The 21,583-nt window shown below is 50.1% G+C and overlaps 1 long non-coding RNA gene across 3 annotated transcripts in view; it reads right to left on the reverse strand.

Moving 5' to 3' along the window:
* Window positions 1-21,583, reverse strand: part of LOC105728543 (uncharacterized) — a 79,772-nt gene that overhangs the window by 15,770 nt on the left and 42,419 nt on the right. For 2 of the 3 annotated variants that reach the window (XR_010338562.1, XR_010338563.1), the window contains exon 6: window positions 19,572-19,682. The exons of the other annotated variant lie outside the window; for it this stretch is intronic. This is a non-coding gene — a long non-coding RNA (uncharacterized LOC105728543). The remainder of the gene's footprint in view (window positions 1-19,571; window positions 19,683-21,583) is intronic. 3 annotated transcript variants of the gene reach the window in all.

The raw sequence follows: 21,583 nt of genomic DNA on the forward strand, positions 1-21,583 counted from the left end.
CCCCACAGAGACCCACAGTCAAGGTGGCATGGCATGAGACCTTGAACAGGGAGCTTGTGGCCAGAGAAAGGCTAAATGCAGCACCCCCACCATCAGGGCCCCACCTGATGCCCTTAGCTGGGTCCCCCAGGCCATCTGTGGGTGGGCTGGGGAGGGAACAGACCAGCCTGATGCAAAACCCTCTCAGTCCCCTGACTGCTGCAGCCCTCCCCACCCGTCCAAACAGTGTTAGGGACAAGCTGTCTTAGAAAACCCCCTCTGCTCAAGCTAACCTTACATTTTGGTGCTGAAACCCAGGATGGCGTAGGCTCTGGCCGGGTGCCCTTAGGGGGCTCTCTTTCTCTTTCTCTCCCTCTATCCCTCCCTCCCTCTTCTCCATTTCTCTCCCAGCCATCCTCCCGCTCCTGAACCTGCTGAAGACCTGGAGGATCTCCCAGACTCTCCCATTGCTGGTGACCTCATCCACCATCAGAGTCTCGGCCGAGGTGAGTAAGAGACTCTTGCTGTTTACTGGGAACCCTTGGCCATCTCTGCCTTCTTGAAAGAACCAGCGCTGGGCCAAGGGCTTCCTCTGGCCTCCAGGCCTCTGGTTCCTCAGTTTCAGAGAGCCTGACTCAGTGGCTACCTCCTCTATTCTGGACAAGGCCTGTGGGACAGGGGACACCCTTGTCAATTGGCAGTCTCTTCTTCCTCTCCCTCCCTCCCCTGTCCGTATAGGAGCCCCTCAGTCTACCCCTTCCAAAACTAGCCCCCTTGAGTGTCTCCTGCAAAATCTCAATGCTCTCGGTCTCCATTCAAAGGCCCGTCCTAAGAGGCTTATCTTTTACTGTAATACCGCTTGGCCTCAATGCAAATTAGACATGGCTCCCAACGGCCCCAAAATGGCACTTCTGATTTCAATATACTTAGAAACTTAGACAACTTTTGCCATCGCAATGGGAAATAGTCTGAGATTCCTTATGTTCAGGCTTTCTTCACCCTCCATAGCTGTCCTGCCCTCTGTCAGTCCTGTTCTACTTTCCAAATTCTCCTCGCTCACTCCAAACCTGACTCTCCCCGTCACCCTCCCCACAGCCCTGGGCAATGACTCCTCTTGGACCCTGCTGATTTTCCTCCTCCTCAAAAGCATCATAATCCTCCACCGTATGCCCCTGCTCCAGCCCTACCCTTTTCTCCCCCTCTCCCCAACCACCCCACTTCTGACTCTGAGTCCTCCCCGTCCCCACCCCTTACCCGCTCTCAAGCCCAACATGCCCAGCAACCAGCTCCCTTGCTTCCCCACTGGGAAGTGGCAGGGGCCAAAGGGATCATCCCCGCCATGTCCCTTCTCCCTCTCCGATCTCTCCCAAACTGAAAAACGTCTCGGGTCCTTCTCCAATCCCAATGCTTATATCAAATAATTTAAACGTCTCACCCAGTCTTATGAACTCACTTGGCATGATCTCTATATTACCCTCTCTTCTACCCTCCTTCCAGAAGAGAAGGAAAGGGCGTGGCTCCCAGCCCAGGCACCTGCCGACAGTCTTCATCGGCAAGATCCTGCTAAGCCCGCAGGCGCCGCTGCCGTCATCCAGGAGAAGCCTTCCCGGGTACCGACCCACAGACCCCGGCTGGGCATCCTGTAACCATATGATTGCTTGCCTTATTGCAGGCCTTCACAAAGCTGCCATAAGACTGTAAATTTTAAAGAACCTTAAAGAAATTTCCCAAAAAGCAGATGAAAATCTTGCCCAATTCCTTTTCTGCCTTACCGAGGCTCTCCTAAAATACACTCGTGTCAACACTGCCACTCCAGAAGGATCTATTATTCTTAATACCCATTTTATCTCCCAATCTGCCCCGACATCCAGCGCAAACTTAAAAAGGCTGAAGATGGCCCTCAAACCCCACAACAAGACCTCCTTAACCTGGCTTTCAAAGTCTTCAGCAACAGGGATAAGCAAAGTAAATTAGATAAAGCCCAAAAAGATCGTGCTAAATACCAGCTTCTAGCTGCAGCTATCAGTCAGCCTGGCCATAGTACGCAAGGGCACAAAAGACCCGACAGCAGTGACCCTCCCAGGCCTTGTTTTAAGTGCAGCAAAGGCCACTGGGCGCGGGCATGTCGTAACCCACTAGTGCTGAAGAGCCCTTGCCCAGTCTGCCAGCAGACAGGCCACTGGAAATCTAATTATCCTGTCAACACATGGACAGAAAAGCCTGCACCTCAGAGCCACCACCCGCTAAGCAAGATGCAAAGTGAAGAATCGCTTGCACTCCCGCAGCTCCTCCGCCCAGCTGCCACTCGTAGCAGGTAAGCCCATCTCTTTTGTAACCAATACTGCGGCCATCGACTCGGCTTTGCCTGAATTCTCAGGACGCACTCATCCCCTCAGCTCTCAGTTGTGGGGGTGACAGACCTCTTACCTGCTCCCTATTTAATCTTGTTTTCTCACACTCTTTCCTTCTTGTGCCTCATTGCCCTACCCCATCCTAGGCAGAGACCTCCTAACCAGCTTCAAAGCTTCCACCACCTTTTTGTGTTCCCCACAACTAGATTCTCTCCTACTCCTCTCTGCCACCATGCCAGGCCTCCCCCCTCCCCCAATGTCCACTCCCTGCTTCTCTTGTTTTTTTGTTTTTTTTTTTGTTTGTTTTTTTACAAGATGGGGTTTCACCATCATGGCCAGGCTGGTCTTGAACTCCTGACCTCAGGTGATCCACCCACCTCAGCCTCCCAAAGTGCTAGGATTACAGGCATGAGCCACTGCACCCAGCCTTCTCTTGTTAATCTAATAGTGTGAGACACCACTACCCCTTCTCTAGTAACTCACCATGATCCTATCAAAATCCAGCTAAAAGACCCTCCAAATTTCCTAATGTCTCTCAGGATCCCATTTCATTAATGCACCTAAAAGGCTTAGGACCCATCATAAACAGGCTTATCTCCCAAGGCCACCTTGGGCTAATCACTTTCCACACAATGCCCCTACACCCCCTCTCATAAAGACTAAGAGTTCTTATTGGCTAGCCCAAGATCTCCGGGCTGTCAATCAGGCCGTCCTTCCCATCCATCTGGTAATTCCCAACCCCTAGACGCTGCTTTCCCTCTCCCTCCAGACACAACCCGTTACACTGTAATAGACCTAAAAGATGCTTTTTTTTTTTTTTTAGCCATTCCTCTTCACCCTGATTCCCAAGATTTCTTTGCTTTCACATGGACTGACCCTGAAACCCTCCAGTCACAACCATTTACTTGGACAGTCCTCCCCCAAGACTTTAGAGATAGCCCCCGTTTCTTTGGACAAGCTCTAGCTCCAGACCTCACCTCCCCAGACTGCTCTCCCAGCTGGCTCCTCCTGCATGTGGATGACCTCCTCCTCTGTAGCCCTTCCCTAGAGGACTCTCAGACTCAAACTATTATCCTTCTAAACTTTCTTGCTAGCAAAGGATACAGGCTTTCCCCCTCCAAAGCACAACTCTCCACTCCAACAGCAGTGATGTACTTAGGAGTCCAGCTCTCCCCCGGGCCCGAGCCATAACCCCAGCACAGCAGCACTGATAGACAGTCTGCCCCACCCACCTCTAAAGGTGAAATCCTTTCTTTCCCAGGACAGCAGGCTTCTTCAGAACAGGAATTCCCAATTTTGCCCTCCTACCCCGCCCCTGCTATGAAGCAGCTAAAGGCCCTCCAAATAAGCCCCTAAATCCTTCACACAGCACAATCCCTAACTTCCACAAACTTAAAGCCACCCTCATAACCGCTCCTGCTCTATCTTTGCCTGACATCTCTCAGTCCTTCATTCTCTACACAGCCGAAAACCATGGAATAGCCCTTGGTGACCTTGGCCAACCAAAACGAAGTCCTCCTTCCTTCGCTCCCACAGCTTATCTATCTAAGCAACTAGACAACACCACCCGAGGGTGGCCGACCTGCCTCAGAGCCCCCGCAGCAGCCGCCACCCTAACCTTAGCAAAAAACTAACATTTGGTCAAGACACCACAGTCCACAGCCCACACAATCTACAAGATCCCCTCTCCTCCCGAGCACTGAGCACACTTCCTCCTCCTCGTATCCAGCTACTCCGTGCCCTCTTTCTTCAAAACCCTGATTTCTGCCTCTCCAAAAGTGCTCCCCTCAGTCCTGCAACTCTACTTCCAGGATCTTCCTCCTCTCCCACCCACTCCTGTACTGAAATCCTTAATCACCTACAGCCTCATTTCCGTAATACCTCCCCTGAACCTCTCCCCAATCCTGACAACCAGTTATGTATAGACGGCTCCTCTTCCAAGTCAGTCAGCTCCCATGAAATCGCTGGGTATGCAGTCGTCTCCCTTAACTGAGGAGTTAAAGCTAAATCCCTACCCCCAGGGACCTCCTCCTAAAGGCAAAACATATAGCTCTCACCAGGGCCGTGACCTTCTCCAAATGACTCAATATTTTTACCAACTCCAAATATGCCTATCACATTCCCCAGTCTCACGCCACCATCTTGCAAGAGAGACGATTTCTTATTGCCAAAGGAACCCCCATCACTAATGGCCCCCTTATTCACCAGCTCCTCTGAGCTGCTAAAGCAGGAGTTATACACTGCTGAGGACACCAAACAGGATCAGATGAGATCTCAAGAGGAAACAGAAAGCCCGACGAGGCAGCAAAAGAAGCCTCCCTTTCTTCTGCCCCTGCCCCCTCCTCCTCATTACCCCCACAATCTAACCCCAATACTCCCCCACTGAAAAGGCTTCACTGCTACAAGAGGCCACCCCGCCATGTAACCCCTCTCAACACCTTCTCCCAAGTACAGACTCCGATTCTTCCTCAAGTTCCTAACTCTTACCAGTCAGCCTCACTGCCTCTGCTCCCTTAGAGTCCCTTCTCACTTCCCCAAGGCTGGAACAATCTCAGTCACTCCTTGTTACTGCGCTCCAGCTCTGCACTTGCCGTGGCTGGACCTGTTGTTCCCTTTCCTCTACTGCCTACTCAGCCATCCCAGTTTCTCAGCCCTGGGACCATATTCCCATCCGCTTTTCATACACTGTCTACAAAGGCTCTGCCTCACCCGCGCTGGGAACTCTTGCACTGCCCTTGCTAACAGAGCTTCATACTTCTCTCGATATACACCACCAATTACCACAATGTAAAAGTCCCTCACCCTGCTATCCAAGGTCCCATTTTTTTTTTTTTGACGTGGAGTCTTGCTCTGTCATGCAGGCTGGAATGTAGTGGCGTAATCTCAGCTCACTGCAACCTCTGCCTCCCAGGTTCAAGAGATTCTTCCGCCTCAGCCTCCAAGGAGCTGGGATTACAGGCATGCGCCACCACGCCTGGCTAATTTTTGTATTTCTAGTAGAGACAGGGTTTCACCATGTTGGTCAGGCTGGTCTCGAACTCCTGACCTCAGGTGATCCACCCGCTGTGGCTTCCCAAAGTGCTGGGATTACAGGCGTGAGCCACTGCGCCCAGCCCCCAAGTCCCATTCTTATGTGTCACCTCTTCCAATGGACACATATACGTAGGCACCATCCCTCCCTCTGCCTGTGGCTCAACTCAACCATCTCTCATCCCTCTTTCCATACCTCACTCCAAGTAGCTTATTCCATTTCCCCTGAAGCTAATGGCCTCTTTACTCAGCCCCTCTGTTTTACCTCCACTCCTGCCTCAAACATGGAACCCCTTCCCCAGACAGGAATTCTCAAAGGGGTCTCTCCCTCCTCCTCACTCTGGGTTGCTGAAGCTGAACCGAGTCCCTCCAAACGAGGAATCTACACACGCCAACACCTATTCTCAATCCACTTGTCCGCATTAACACCGCAGGCATCTTCTTCCTCTGCGGATCCACAACCTACTTCTGTCTCCCTACCAACAGGACAGGTACCTGCACCCTGGTCTACCTGACCCCAACATGAGCCCTGTCCCTCCAAACCAAGAACTCCCTGCCCTCACTACGTTACACGCTGGCTCAAAGAGCGATACCCTTCATTCCCTTATTAGTAGCCCCTAAAGTCACAACTAGTGTCAGGTTAAAAGCAGGAAGCCTGGGAACCTCATTATCATATTCCCAGTCACTCTCCCAAGACTTCCAATCGTCACTAGAAAAAATAGCAGACTGGGAGATCCAAGATGGCTGATCACTAGCAGCTGGGGCTCGTAATTCCCAGTGAAGGTGTGGAGAGCGAGAGGACGCCACACTTTCAGACAAATATTTGTTGCTCATGGACTAGGAGATTCCCGGCGGAGGAGCCCCACGTGTCGCCAGGGCGACTCTGGTGGCTGGTGTGGCGGTTTTGCTGGTGCCTTAGCACGCCAGTTCTTGGTGCAGAGTCTGGAGATTCCCGGGCAGAAAAGCACCATCAATCTTAACACCGCTGTTTTGGCCGGCGCAGTGGATTGCTCAGATTTTGGAGCTGGGAATCAACAAGTTAGATGTCAGCTCAGAGACCTAGTTAGAAAGTCGGTAATTACAAAGACAACAGACGGATAAATATATAATGAAGGGAAGAAACCAGCGTAAAAAGGCAGAGAATACTCAAAATCAGAATGCCTCTCCCTCTACAGGGGATTGCAATTCCTCATCAGTAACGGAACAAGGCTTAATAGATTACACGTGTGTTCCAATAACAGAAGCAGGTTTCAAAAGGTGGGTGATAAAAAACTTCTGTGAATTAAAAGAACTCGTTCTAACCCAATGCAAAGAAACTAAGAACCGTGAAAAAAGGTTTGACGAAATGTTAACGAGAATGGACAATTTAGAGAGGAATATAAGTGAATTGATGGAGCTGAAAATCACAACACGAGAACTTCGCGAAGCATGCACAAGTTTAAACAGTCGAATTGATCAAGCAGAAGAAAGGATATCAGAAGTCGAGGACCAGCTCAGTGAAATGAAACGAGAAGACAAGAATGGAGAAAAAAGGATGAAAAGGAATGAGCAAAGTCTTCAGGAAATATGGGACTATGTGAAAAGACCTAATTTACGTTTGATAGGTGTACCTGAATGTGACGAAGAGAATGAATCCAAGTTGGAAAATACTCTTCAGGATATCATTCAGGAAAACTTTCCCAACCTGGCAAGGCAGGGTAATATTCAACTCCAGGTAATACAGAGAACACCACAAAGATATTCTTCAAGAAGACCAACCCCAAGGCACATAATTGCCAGATTTATTAGGGTTGAAATGAAGGAGAAAATACTAAGGGCAGCCAGAGAGAAAGGTCAGGTTACCCATAAAGGGAAACCTATCAGACTTACAGCAGATCTCTCAGCAGAAACCCTACAAGCCAGAAAAGAGTGAGGACCAATATTTAACATCCTTAAAGAAAAGAACTTTCAACCCAGAATTTCCTATCCAGCCAAACTAAGCTTTATAATCGAAGGAAAAATTAAATCTTTTGCAAACAAACAAGTACTTAGAGACTTCACCACCACCAGGCCTGCTTTACAAGAGCTTCTGAAAGAAGCACTATACATATAAAGGAACAACCAATATCAGCCTTTCCAAAAATATATTAAAAAGCAAAAAGCATTAACACAATGAAAAATTTACACTAACTAATGGGCAAAACAGCCAGCTAGCATCAAACGCCGGTATTAAACCTATATATATATTCTAATTGTATAAAAAGCCAAAACCCATCGGTATGCTGCATCCAGACCCATCTCACATGCAATGATACACAAAGACTCAAAACAAAGAGGAGGAAGATTTATCAACCAATCAGAGAGTAAAAATAAACAAATAAACAAAAAGCAGGAGATGCAATTCTCGCCTCTGATAAAGTAGACTTTAAAGCAACAAAGAGCAAAAGAGGCAAAGAAGGACATTATATAATGGCAAAAGGATCAATGTAACAAGAAGAGCTAACGATTTTATAGATCAATGAGACAGAAAATTAACAAGGACATTCAGGACTTGAACTCAGACCCGGAACAAGTAAACTTAATAAACATTTACAGAACTCTCCACTTCAAATACACAAAACATACATTACCACCTCACACCTATTCCAAAAGTGACTACATAATTGGAAGTAAATCACTCCTCAGTAATCGCATAGCATTTCATAGGTTTAAATGAAATATTGGTTAGCTGCTTGTTTGTTATTTTCTTCCCTTATTCCTTCCTGTCTACATCATTAAGTATAATTATTGGTATAAAAGAGGTTTTCAATTCCCATTACTAAACTGCATTCTAGCCTGGGCAAGAAAGCAATACTTCCATTCTCTCTCTCTCTTTCTCTTCCTTTTTCTTCCTCTTCTTCATTTTTTTCTTTCTTTAAAAAAAAAAAAAGAAAAAATAGCAGACTGTCACTCACCTCTAAAACCAACTAGACTCTTCAGCAGCAGTCACCCTACAAAACTGCAAAGGCCTAAATCTCCTCACTACTGAAAAAGGAGGTCTGTGCCTCTCTCTAGATGGACAATGCTGTTTCTACCTCAATGAGTCTGGGTTAATACTAAATGCTGTCAAAAAGCTCAAAGATTAAGCACAAAAACATAAAGACAGTCAGTTCTCCTGGCCCCAGTGGTTCCGTTAACTCCTGGCCACCCTGGCTGCTGCCCTCCTAGGTCCTGCCATAACCCCTTTCCTCCTTCTAGCATTTGGCCCTTGCCTCTTACAACTCCTCACCCAGTTTTTACAGGACCGTATTAAAGCTTTCACCCATGGAACGATACAAGATATGCTGCTGCTCGAAAAACACCGACAGTTCCAGGAACGACAGTCCCTACTGTCTAGCCTCCCCTCCAAAAACGTCGTCCCTGTCCAGCAAGAAGCAGCCAGATGACAATGGTGCCCCTCTTCTATTACCTTTTTTTTTTGAGATGGAGTCTTGCTCTGTCGCCAGGCTGGAGTGCAGTGGCGCGGTCTTGGCTCACTGAAACCTCCGCCTCCCAGGTTCAAGTGATTCCCCTGCCTCAGCCTCCCGAGTAGATGTATTATAGGCATGTGCCACCACACCCAGCTAGTTTTTTGTATTTTAGTAGAGATGGGGTTTCACCACTTTGGCCAGGATGGTCTTGATCTCCTGACCTTGTGATCCACCCGGCTCTGCCTCCCAAAGTGCTGGGATTACAGGTGTGAACCACCGAGACCGGCCCTTCTATTACCTATTAAAAGGCTGGAATGTTAGGAACAAGCTGCCTCAGAAACCCCCTCCGCGCCAGCTGATCCCGGCCTCTGATTGCTCCGCAGCTGCATTCCTGACTCCTGTCTAGGTGCTACAATGAAGCAAAGCCTGATTACAGCCACCTGGACAGCTGGGGGAAGAAAGGGAAAACCAGTGCTTGTTATCCGTACTTGTAAATTCCTGTTTTGCACATACCTGTAAAATCCTGTTTTTTAAAAACTGCCGCCACAAAAGTCACAGGATGATGTATCGTAAGTCTGTCGCAAGTTACAAACTATCTCTGTGCCTGTTACAAGCTGATAGATGATCTCAGTCCTGAAACTCCCTTATGCCCCTCTCACCGCACGTACACCCTCATTTTGTAAGCTCGGGGCTGCCTCCTCTGATTGTTATGAGGCAGCCCAGCAGGTTAATAAAACTTGCTTGCCTGACTTAGGGTCTACTCCCCTTTCTCTCAGCTAACCTTACACGCAGCGCTCGTGTTGCTGGGCTGGGGATCTGGCGAGACCATCGCTTGCTCTTTCCTCCCTTCCTGTCTTGTTGCTGCTGCCTCCCGAGGTCAGGCCGTGACTACTCAGGAGAGGAATGGAATTCCAGCGGCTCCTGCTCCTAATGAAGGAGGAGTGGGAGGGGCACACGCCGACCCGCTCCCAGGTGCCAGGCCCTCGGAGGTGCTTGAATACTACCTCCTTGACCGTCAGTAGCAATCCTATGAAGCGGATGTTTTCTTGCCCAACAGATGGGATTCTGAGGCTCAGAGATGCTGGTGACCGAGGTCACGCTGATGGCAGGTGGTGACTAAAAACTAGGTGTGTGTGCAATTCACCGACCATGGCATCTTGCCTGTCGCACAGGGCTTCTGTGTCACACACAGCCCTTGCTTTGTGAAATCCAGCACAGTACACCCACATTCTCACCCAAATCCAAACTCCAAGTTTCAGAGCTTCTTTGAGGCCCCTTGAGGCCTCAGAAAGGACATAGACCAAATGAAGCTTATGGCCTAATAAGCAAATCAAAGTAACAATATTTTATGATTTAAAAGTAGTAATTGGGCCAGGCGCAGTGGCTCACACCTGTAATCCTAGCACTTTGGGAGGCCGAGGCAGGTGGATCACCTGAGGTCAGGAGTTGAAGAGCAGCCTAGCCAATATGGCGAAACCCTGTCTCTACTAAAAATACAAACAGCCAGGCATGGTGGCTCGCACCTGTAATCCCAGCTACCCGGGAGGCTGAGGCAGGAGAATCACTCAAATCCGGGAGGTGAATGTTGCAGTGAGCAGAGATTGTGTCACTGCACTCCAGCCTGGGTGACAGAGTGAGACTCTGTCTAAATAAATAAATAAATAAAATAAAAGTAGTATTTGCCTCCTAGTGGATGGTATTATCCAGCTAATTTATTCACTGTGGTTAGTCATTTGGGTTTTTTTTTGTTGTTGTTGTTTTTTTTTGGACGGAGTATCACTCTGTTGCCCAGGCTGGAGTGCAGTGGCACAATCTCGGCTCACTGAGATCTCCGCCTCCCAAGTTCAAGCGATTCTCCTGCCTCAGCCTCCTGAGTAGCTGGGACTACAGGCGCCTGCCGCCACGCCCAGCTAATTTTTTGTAGTTTTAGTAGAGACAGTGTTTCACCATGTTAGTCAGGATGGTCTTGATCTTCTGACCTCATGATCTGCCCACCTCAGCCTCCCAAAGCACTGGGATTACAGGCTTGAGCTGCCACGCCTGGCCAGCTATGTGTGTCTTATAGGTAGGGGTTCGGGGCTCTGGGGCTGGGCCTGTGGACCTGTCTCCCACCTTCAACCTTGTTAGAAGGCAGGGCAGCCCCTTCTAACCTTGTCACATGGTGACTTTTGTGGGATGCAAGTCCACAAGCCAGAGCAGAGCTAGGATTGGGCTGGGCTGGGGAGAGGATTATCAGGGGAAAACCTCTGCCTCCCACAGAGGATACTGAGCTACAGCGCTGGTGCGGTTCTGCAAGTCCTAATACAGTCCTCATCGTTCCCAGTCCCTCAGCGAGGGCCTTGGGACGGCCCCACAGATGGGCACCTCCACCTCATCGCTGGGCTGCAGTTCAGGATCTAGGAGACAGAAGGCTGCGGGTGACTAAGACCCTTAATTGAGCACTGCAAGCTTGTGGGATGAGCCTGTCTACTCGCTAACAAGCACCACGTGCCTCTGCTGGGTTGGCCTCTGACCCTGGAGAGCGTGGTTGGTTGAGGGCAACGTCCTCGACCTGTGTGAGCTCCTGCCTGGGTCCTGCACTTCATGCTGCCCTTCCTTAGCGACCAGGTGCACACCCCTTCCTCGGAATCGGCAGCCCCATATTCATAGTTGTGGGATTTGCCGGGTGCGGTGGCTCATGCCTATAATCCCAGCACTTTGGGAGGCCAAGGCGGTCAGAGCACGAGGTCAAGAGAGCGAGACCATCCTGGCCAACATGGTGAAACCCCGTCTCCACTAAAAATACAAAAAATAATTAGCTGGGCATGGTGGTGTGTGCCTGTAGTCCCAGCTACTCGGGAGGCTGAGGCAGGAGAATCGCTTGAACCCAGGAGGCAGAGGTTGTGGTGAGCCGAGATCAGGCCACTGCACTCTAGACTGGGCAACAGAGCAAGGCTCCATCTCAAAAAAAAAAAAATTGTGGGATGGGCAATGTGTGCCTTATTGCCACCAGGTTCTTAGCAGCTGTAAGCTCTCTCTGTTGCCTGGCTGGTTTCAAGGGTTTCTTCTGGAATATTCATTCTTGTCCACTGATTGTCCATAAGAATATCCATTCTAATGTCCACCATAAGCTGTAAATGCTAAGAGGCCAAGGACCTAGGTGCAGGTAAAACGCATGTCAGCCTTGGAGACCCAGACCGACCCGCAGTTATCCTCCTGTCTGCTCTGTTTAGGCTATTTTCCTGGTGGAAAGACTATGATTACTGACTTGGGGAGAGGGCTCTCCAGCCTCTATCACTGCCTTTGCTTCAGCTGTGGGTGCACAGGGAAAGCAGGTGGGATACAGGGGAAGACCCCTTTTGAGGTTTTGTGGTGGGGGAGGAGGAGGCCTGATACTCACCAGAGGAACAGATCTGGGGTCTCTGGAGCTGCTGTGTCCCACAGTGGGCCACCAGCTCCCAGCCTTCCCAGTGGCTGTGGGCCAGCCCACCTGGCACCTGTATCACAGCATCGCCTGGGTCATAGCTTGAGTTTGAGAACCATTGCTCTGCACAGGCCGACCAGCCCAGACTAGCGGCAGCTCTGTGCACTGAGCCTACTTCCTCTTCCCTACACAGCTCCTTCCCTGCCCACATTTCTGTGTTCACAGCCAGAAATTCCGCAACAGCTGCACTTCTCAGTATCTGGGTGATCTCTGCAGAAGAACAAGCCTCTAGGCCTGAGTAGCAACAGCCTCCTTCCAGGGGCCCCTCTCAGAGCCCGCTCCCCTCCCCAAAACCTCAGCAGAACTTTGCTCTTTGGGACTCTGGCCAGGTTGACAGCGTGGGAAAACCCTGAGGCAGCCGCAGAGGCAGTGGGGAGGAGGAGGTGCCACAGAAGGCTGGTGTTTGCCCTTTGTGCTGGCCGGCTGCCCCCACCACCCGGATAGAGGCCCTAGGTCTGCTCCTTGGCACAGACTCAGGCCTCTCCCCTCGGGTGCCTGCTGTATCCCGTCCCAGGCACCCACTTCCTCTGGTTCCCAGATCGTCCTCTGTACCTCTGTGCCAGGTGGGCCTCCCCAGCCTGCAAATTTGGATTTATCTTCAAAATCATCCTCAGCTCCTTCATATTTCCAGGAATCCTTCCTGTCACCCTGACAGAGAAACTTTTTTTTTTGAGATAGAGTCTCGCTGTGTCCCCAGGCTGGAGTGCAGTGGCTGATCTCAGCTCACCGCAACCTCTGCCTCCCAGGTCCAGGTGATTCACCTGCCTCAGCCTCCTGAGTAGTTGGGATTACAGGCACATACCACCATGCCCAGCTAATTTTTGTATTTTTAGTAGAGATGGGTTTTCACCATGTTGGCCAAGCTGGTCTTTTTTTCTTTTCTTTTTTTTTTTTTTGAGACGGAGTTTCGCTCTTGTTACCCAGGCTGGAGTGCAATGGTGAGATCTCGGCTCACCACAACCTCCGCCTCCTGGGTTCAGGCAATTCTCCTGCCTCAGCCTCCTGAGTAGCTGGGATTACAGGCACGTGCCACCATGCCCAGCTAATTTTTTGTATTTTTAGTAGAGACGGGGTTTCACCGTGTTGACCAGGATGGTCTCGATCTCTTGACCTCGTGATCCACCCGCCTCAGCCTCCCAAAGTGCTGGGATTACAGGCACATACCACCATGCCTGGCCATGAAAAGGGCTTTGAGGTTCTTTTCTGGAAATCTAAAACCCTTGTGAATTATGGTAGGGCAGGTATGAAATTCAATAGTTGGTCCTGCCCCAACATACTTATTTGACGGCTAATTTGCCCTCATGGTCTATATTTTTTCAGGTCAAAAGCAGGTGTCACACTGACTTATGGCCTTGACTTCCACAGCCTCATTCCACTCAGGATGAAATGTGATTGGTTCCTGAGGTGACCCTGCCTCAGTGACAGAAGTGAGTCTGTAGGCAGTGAAGCATGTGGAAGCAGACAGCCTGGGAGGGGGAGGAGGCCTGGCCTTTCCCAGTCCCAGCCCAGGGCACCCTGCAGACCTGCTGGTCCCCTCCGGGCTGAGCCTTCATCCCAGGAGCCTGATGCGCTGGTGCCCAGGTCAGATGTGACCCCTCATCTGAGGAAGGGCATCCCAGGCCTGAAGCCTCCCCAGTGCGCAGGGCTGGTTTCTGATGAGCTGTCCCGAGGCTGGCCTGGTGACACCAGGTACTGACCCGCACAGGGCCCTGGTGTGATTTGGAAAAAGGTGACTCGTTGTTCAGATGGACAGAGCCCGACCTCCATGCCTCAGCCCACACCTGCACACTGTACATAGCACCCTGACCCCAGGAAAGTCCCTAAGATTTGTAGGAAAAAGGAAAGACAGACACAGGACATGCTCCACCAGGCCCCTTCTCCAGGGCCTCCCCAGCACACCCCGTCTCTTCCTGGCTCTACTGGAACCCAGCTGGGTGAGCCTCGGGCCCCTCCTTCCCCTTGGTGAGACCCTGGATCCTGGAGGGGGCTGGACTTGCCCCTCACCCTGAGATTCTAGGTCAAGTTCTTAGCTCCTGGCTCCTCTTCAAGGCCTGGCTGGGTCTCCTCCTCCTGCTCCGCCCCTCCGTCCCCTCCCACAGAGTCCACCACACAGGAGGCAAGGCCAGCGGGCTGGGAAGTCCCCGCAGTGCCTGGCAGCTCAGAGTAATCAGCCCCGCCTGCTCCCACAGAGGCGAGGCTGCCTGCCAAGGCCCTGCCTTCCACTGCTGTTGGCAGCTCCTAGGGCAAGAGCAGAACCTCCCAGCCTTCCTCCACTGGGGGAGAAGCATGAGCCGAAAACAAAAGAAGAGGGGATTAGAGCTCAGATGGAGTGGCCTGAGCTCGGGGCGAGGTCCCCAGGGGCACCCCCTCGTCCTCAGCCCTTCAGCGCTTGCCCTCAGCCATCTCTGGCGCCTCCAGCCACAGCTGCCCTTGCCAGTCAGCGGTTTCTGTTGCAGGAGCCTCTCGTGCTGTGGGGGGCTGGCCACAGGGCCCCAGCATCCTGCACAATGGGTTTCAAGTGGTTTTGCTTTTGAGGAACCTGCCGGCCCAAGACTTCAAGTGCCTCTGCTGACCCACGCATGTCCCCAGGCGTCCACCGCAGCCCCATTCCCACAGGGCCCCTGGCTCCTGTCCACTTATGGCTGGTCCTGGGCTCCCGTGGCCAAGGAGAGTTGGGCAGACTTGGCAGATGTGTCTCCTTTGTCCCTGGAGTGATTCCAGGCTCGGCTGAAACTCTGAAAGGTGAGGCCAGCCAGGGATGTCTCGGAGGCCCGAGCGTCCAGACTGTCATTCCCCAGCAATGACATCCAAGGCCTCCAGTGCTCACCAGCACCTCATATGTCCCCCAAGGACCCTGGCCTACTGCAGGAACACTGGCCCATAGCTTGTGACTTCAATGACTGTATGGAAGAGAACAGGAGCAGACCTGTCTCACCATTGGGGCCGCTGTGGACCTCACTGGTCTATCTCGGTTCCAGCCAGTCTCTCGCCTTGCACAGCCAGGGTGCCATGCCTGCCCGGGCCAGATTTTCAAACCCCTGAGGTAGGAGGAGCCACCACAATCCTGGTTCTCCTCTGGAGCTCACAACTTCCGCTGCTTCCAGCCTGAGAGCTCTGGGGAATGCGAGCTTTGAGAGCCTTGGCCAGGTGAGCATCTTAACCTCAGTAGCATGTTTTGTTTTGTTCACATTATTTCTCCCCATCCAGCACAGGGCACAGCACATAGTAGGTGCTCAATAAATATTTATTGGGCCAGGTGTGGTGGTGGCTCATGCCTGTAATCCCATCACTGTTGGGGGCCACGGCAGGAGGATCTCTTGAGCCCAGGAGTTTGAGACCAGCCTGGCCAACATGACGAAAACCTGTCTCTACTAAAAATACAAAACATTAGCTGCATATGGTGGTGGGTGCCTGTAATCTCACCTACTCAGGAGGCTGAGGCAGGAGAATCACTTGAACCCAGAAGGCTGAGATTACAGTGAGCCAAGAAACATGCCACTGCACTCCAACCTGGGTGACAGAGCGAGACTGCCTCAAAGTGATAAAATAAAATAAAGTAAAAAATAAATAAACGTTTGTTGAATAAATGAAGTGCCAATGTGTTTTTGAGCCCATGGCCCAGCCCTATCCCATCAGCCAGGAGCAGGCTTGGATCACTTGGTCCTCAGGAGATTCATTTGAAAATAGCCACTTGATTCCAGAGAGGGTCTTCTTACCCCTGAGGCTGCTGTAGGCAAGGGACTTTCCCTCTGTTTTTCTTAGAGGTGTGACTTTAGCGAGGAGCAGTCTGGGGCTCCCAGGCATCATATGTCATCCGCGGAACGCTGGAAGGGGCTGCTGACCACTCAGCCCGCATTCCTGCCGAGAAATACCCCATCTGCCCAGCACTGGTCTTGAGGTCAAGAACCAAGCTTCCCGTTGGCAGCCCCTCTCCTCTCCCAGCCTTTCTGTGTGTGAATGGGAAGGGCGGCCACTTCCTTTATGGTTTGTCTGACTTCTCCCTGAGGTTCAGTTCAACTTGAGCTTTAGCATTCAAGGCAAGACTGGAGAGAGCAAGGGAGCGCTGATCTAGAATGTTCTGTTCCAGGGCTATCTCAGCCCCTCAGAATTGATCACAGCAGGATGGTCTTGGTGGTGAGAAGCTATCCACTGGGTATCTTGGAAACACACTAAGCGTTACAAACACATGTCTGAAGAGCGTTCTGGCCAGGGTCTGCCTGTGTGCAAGAAGTCTCAGGGACTGGAAGGAAGGACCTAATCCTTCCCATTCTGGGGTGTAGAATCTCCCCTGAAAACAGAACCTGAGGAGGCAGCATGCTGGGCCTTGGTGCTGCCCTCTGTTCTGGTTCTGGGGCGACACCCAGCCTGAGACATGGGTCCTGACTCAACTCGCCACCCCCACCCCCTTGGGAGGCAGGTGGCATCATCGAAATGCAGAAAGGAAACGTTTCCTATCATGAGCTTCCTCCCTGGGGCCAGACTTCTGTCACTGCCACGGGGACTGGTTAACCCCCAATCAACCCAGGCTCCACCAGATCCTGCCAGTTTTCTCCTCAGACCTCCATGAGATCAATCTTCCTTAGCATTCAAGTAGAGTCACCTCATTCTCTTGTTCAAAACCCTAATGCCCCAGTGGGCACAGTACTGCCTCGTACACAATACCTCAACTATTCAGTCTCATGTCAAATCCTCTCCTTAGCTGGGTATGGTGGCTCACGCCTGTAATCCCAGCACTTTAGGAGGCTGAGGCAGGAGGATTGCTTGAGCCCAGGAGTTCGAGACCAGCCTGGCCAACAAGGCAAAACCCTGTCTCTACTAAAAACACAAAAATTAGCCGGGCGTGGTGGTGGGCACCTGTAGTCCCAGGTACTCTGGAGGCTGGAGTGGGATGATCATTTGAGCCTTGGGAGTTCCAGGCTGCAGTGAACTGTGATTGTGGCACTGCACTGCAGCCTAGGTGACAGAGCTAGATGATCCTGTCTTAAAAAAAAAACAACCGGCCGGGCGCGGTGGCTCAAGCCTGTAATCCCAGCACTTTGGGAGGCCGAGGCGGGTGGATCACGAGGTCAAGAGATCGAGACCATCCTGGTCAACATGGTGAAACCCCGTCTCTACTAAAAATACAAAAAATTAGCTGGGCATGGTGGCGCATGCCTGTAATCCCAGCTACTCAGGAGGCTGAGGCAGGAGAATTGCCTGAACCCAGGAGGCGGAGGTTGCAGTGAGCCGAGATCGCGCCATTGCACTCCAGCCTGGGTAACAAGAGCGAAACTCCGTCTCTAAAAAAAAAAAAAAAAAAAAAAAACAACCTTTCCTGTGTAGCGCAAACCGAACCTTCTTTTTAATCTTGTCACCAGCTCTCCTGTCCGTTGGCCAGTGTGTCCTTCTTGTTTGTCCACCCACTCGTTCATCTGTATTTATCGTGAATTGAGGCTGATAGGGATGAAAATCATCTCTCCATTTGTGAAGCCGCAAGGACAAGGGACAAGGAGGTGACCCGCATTCCCCTTGACAGATGCTGACAGAGGCAGTGGCCTTGGACTTAAAACATTTTTAAGTATTTATTTTCTAAGATTTCTCTTTTATTATATTGGTGAGCTTATAAATTAATGCAGTCAAAAATAAAAAATAGGGGCCAGGCACAGCGGCTCATGCGGAAATCCCAGCACTTTGGGATGCCAAGGCGGGTGGACTACCTGAGGTCAGGAGTTTGAGATCAGCCTGCCTAACATGGAGAAACCCTGTGTCTACTAAAAATACAAAGTTAGCTGGGGATGTCGTCTCAAAAAGAACAACAAAAAACACAAAAAATAGATAATAAGTAAGTGAATAAAAATGGATGTGTTCCAATAAAAATTTAATAATTTTAAAAATTAAAAATTATTTTAAAAGATTATATGTGCATTAGAGCAAATAAAATGTATTTCTATTGGTTATCTCAATATTTAAAAAGAAAAAAGAAAAACACTATTCTTGGTACATATTGCTGTGCTTTAATCACCTTCCTTTTTCTTTTTTTTGAGATGGAGTCTCGCTCTTGTCGCCCAGGTTGAAGTGCAGTGGCGCAATCTTGGCTCACTGCAACATCCGCCTCCTGTGTTCAAGTGAATCTCCTGCCCCAGCCTCCTCAGTAGCTGGGATTACAGATGCCTGCCACCATGCCCAGCTAATTTTTGTATTTTTAGTAGAGACGCAGTTTCGCCATGTTGGCCAGGCTGGTCTTGAACTCCTGATCTCAGGTGATCTGCCCACCTCAGCCTCCCAAAGTGCTGGGATTACAGGCGTGAGCCACTGTGCCCAGCCTACTTTAATCACTTTCTTAACCATATCTGACTCTAAATACCATGGCACTGATATTTTTCTGAAAAATGCATTGCTTTTAAACATGGATTTATTATTTTTAATTTTTTATAAAATTGCCTGCAATCCTCTTTAAAGTTGCATTTTAAAGTTAATAGATTTAACATTTTTGATACTTAATAGACTCTTCTCCATAGAACATAATCTGAAATGAGAATTTACCCTCTGTGTAAGTGCTAAGATATCTGGTAAGAAGCTCAGAGAAAATTCTGCTAAATAGAGGATATTCTCAATTCTAATTTTTAAAAATAATTTAATTATTATTTTTGAGACAGAGTCTTACTCTTGCCCAGGCTGGAGTATAGTGGCATGATTTTGGCTCACTGCAACCTCCATCTCCTGGGTTCAAGTGATTCTCCTGCCTCAGCCTCCCGAGTAGCTGGGATTATAGGCGTGCACCACCATACGTGACTAATTTTTGTATTTTCAGTAGAGATGGATTTTCATCATGTTGGTCAGGATGGTCTCGAACTCCTGACCTCGTGATCCGCCTGCCTTGACCTCCCAAAGTGCTAGGATTACAGGCATGAGCCACCATGCCCAGCTAATTCTAATTTTTTTATGTTGCAACTTATAAATTTTTCATGGGTTCTGAGTTTCTGTTTTTATTTTTGTAGACACAGGGTTTCACTAGGTTGACCAGGCTGCTCTCAAACTCCTGGCCTCAAGCAATCCTCCCTCCTCAGCCTCCTAAAGTGCTGGGGTTCCAGGCATGAGCCACCTTGCCCAGTCATGCTCTGAGTTTCTAAAAGAACATTTAGCAGCTGGGAGGGGTGCAGCAGTGAGAGTGTGGGGCTTGGAGTCTGCCTTTGTTGGCTGTGTGGCCTTGGGCAGGGAGCTTCACCCCTCTGAGCTTTAGTCCCCTCCTCTGTTAGACAAGGTCGACTCCACCAGCCTGCTTGCATGGTGAGGGTTTAAGGACAATGGACACAGCAGGTCCCACGCAGTCTTGTTACTTACAGATCCTCAATGCTTCAGTGTTACTGTTGCTCCCACGTGCCAGCCTGACCTCAGCACCCACTGCTGGCATCCTCCTCCTGCCTCTCCGAATGGACTCATTGGATCCTGTCTCTGTAGAGGCCATAGAAAGCTTTTAGATTTCACACAGCCAGTCACAGTTCACGTGTCTGGGGTTTACACTGTGTGGGGCAATGTTGTAAGCACTTTACATAGATTGACAAATTTCATTGGTACGATTATTGCTGGGTGTTCCGGATCTTGATGCCTAAGGATACCCAGATAGTCGAAGGTAGAGCTGGGCTGTGCACCCAGGCAGGCTGGCCCCTCAGCCCACAGTCCTATCAGAGGTCATCCCTCCTGTGTCCCAGCTTTGTGTCCTGGAGTTGCTGATGTGTGCATTGCATGGACCCTACCCTTGCCCTCTGGCCACCTTTTGGCCATGGCGAGTGAAGAGCCCAAAGGGGAGATCAAAAGGAGGGAAGGGGTGGGGTCTGTATTTATTCCCCTGCAGTCCTCGAGGCAGGGTCGCCCAGGCTGGGCCTGACCTGGAAGGAAGGTCCCGGCCCCTCTCAGGTGGCCTCTCTCCTTGAGGTTCTGGTGCGTAGCGTTCCTGCCGCTCCCATCCACCCCGCACAGCTGCACAATCCCTTGTGCTTCTCCTAGGCCCTCGCTTTGTAAATAGTGTCTTTGTAAACGAGCCTGCCACGCCCCATGCTGCTTCTCAGCTACAGGCCAAGCGAGGCTTAGCTTGTCCTTGGGCCTTATCTGTTGATTGCTTCTTTATATTTAATTTCATTTACTTATTTTTTCAAAACATTTCAGTGTGTATGGCCGGTGGCTCATGCCTGTAATCCCAGCACTTTGGGAGGCCAAGGCGGGTGGATCATGTCAGGAGATCAAGACCATCCTGGCCAACATAATGAAACCTCGTCTTTTAAAAAAATGATTTCAAGGTGTACAAAAAGATAGGCAGTGAAAAGCCTCTCTCCCTCTCTCGAACATCCAGTTCTCTCCACAGGCAACTGTCGAAATAGTTTTTGGTGGGTTTTTAAAAATTGCAGTTAAATATATATAGCATAAAATTGAGCATTTTAGCCACTTTTAAGTGCACGGTTCAGTGGTGTGCGGTATATTCACATCGCGCGCAACCATCACCAACAACCATCTCCAGAACTTTTTCATCTTCCCCAGTTGAGTTTACCCAGGATTAAATAAACACTCTCTGAAATGGGTTTTTGTGAATCCTTCCAGAGGCATTTTATGCACATTCAAGCAAACACATGTAAATATTCTTCCTTTAAAAACATACAAATTATTATTTTTAAAAACACTGAGGCTGGGCACGATGGCTCATGCCAATAATCTCAGCTACTTCGGAGGCTGAGGCAGAAGAATCGCTCGAACCCGGGAGGCAGAGGTTGCAGTGAGCCGAGATCATGCCACTGCACTCCAGCCTGGGTGACAGAGATGGACTCGTCTCAAAAAAAATAAATAAATAAAAACTGAGGTTGGGGGGCGGGCCTGGTGGCTCATACCTGTAATCCCAGCACTTTGGGAGGCCGAGGCGGGTGGATCACGAGGTCAAGAGATAGAGACCATCCTGGTCAACATGGTGAAACCCCGTCTCTACTAAAAATACAAAAAAAATTAGCTGGGCATGGTGGCGCGTGCCTGTAATCCCAGCTACTCAGGAGGCTGAGGCAGGAGAATTGCCTGAACCCAGGAGGCGGAGGTTGCGGTGAGCCGAGATCGCTCCATTGCACTCCAGCCTGGGTAACAAGAGTGAAACTCTGTCTCAAAAAAGAAAAGAAAAAAAAAGAAATTTAAAAATTAGCCAGGTGTAGTTCCAGCTGCTTGGGAGGCTGAGGTGGGAGGATCACTTGAGCCCAGGAGGTCAAGGCTGCAGTGAGCCATGAACAGGCCTTTGTACTCCAACCTGGGTGACAAAGGGAGACCTTGTCTCAAAAAAAAAAAAACTCTAAGCAACCCTACCAACAATACATAATACAAAT

The sequence above is a fragment of the Aotus nancymaae genome, unplaced genomic scaffold (genome assembly GCF_030222135.1).
Source record: "Aotus nancymaae isolate 86718 unplaced genomic scaffold, 86718_ANA_hifiasm-v0.15.2.pri h1tg000062l, whole genome shotgun sequence".
Lineage (NCBI taxonomy): Eukaryota > Metazoa > Chordata > Mammalia > Primates > Aotidae > Aotus > Aotus nancymaae.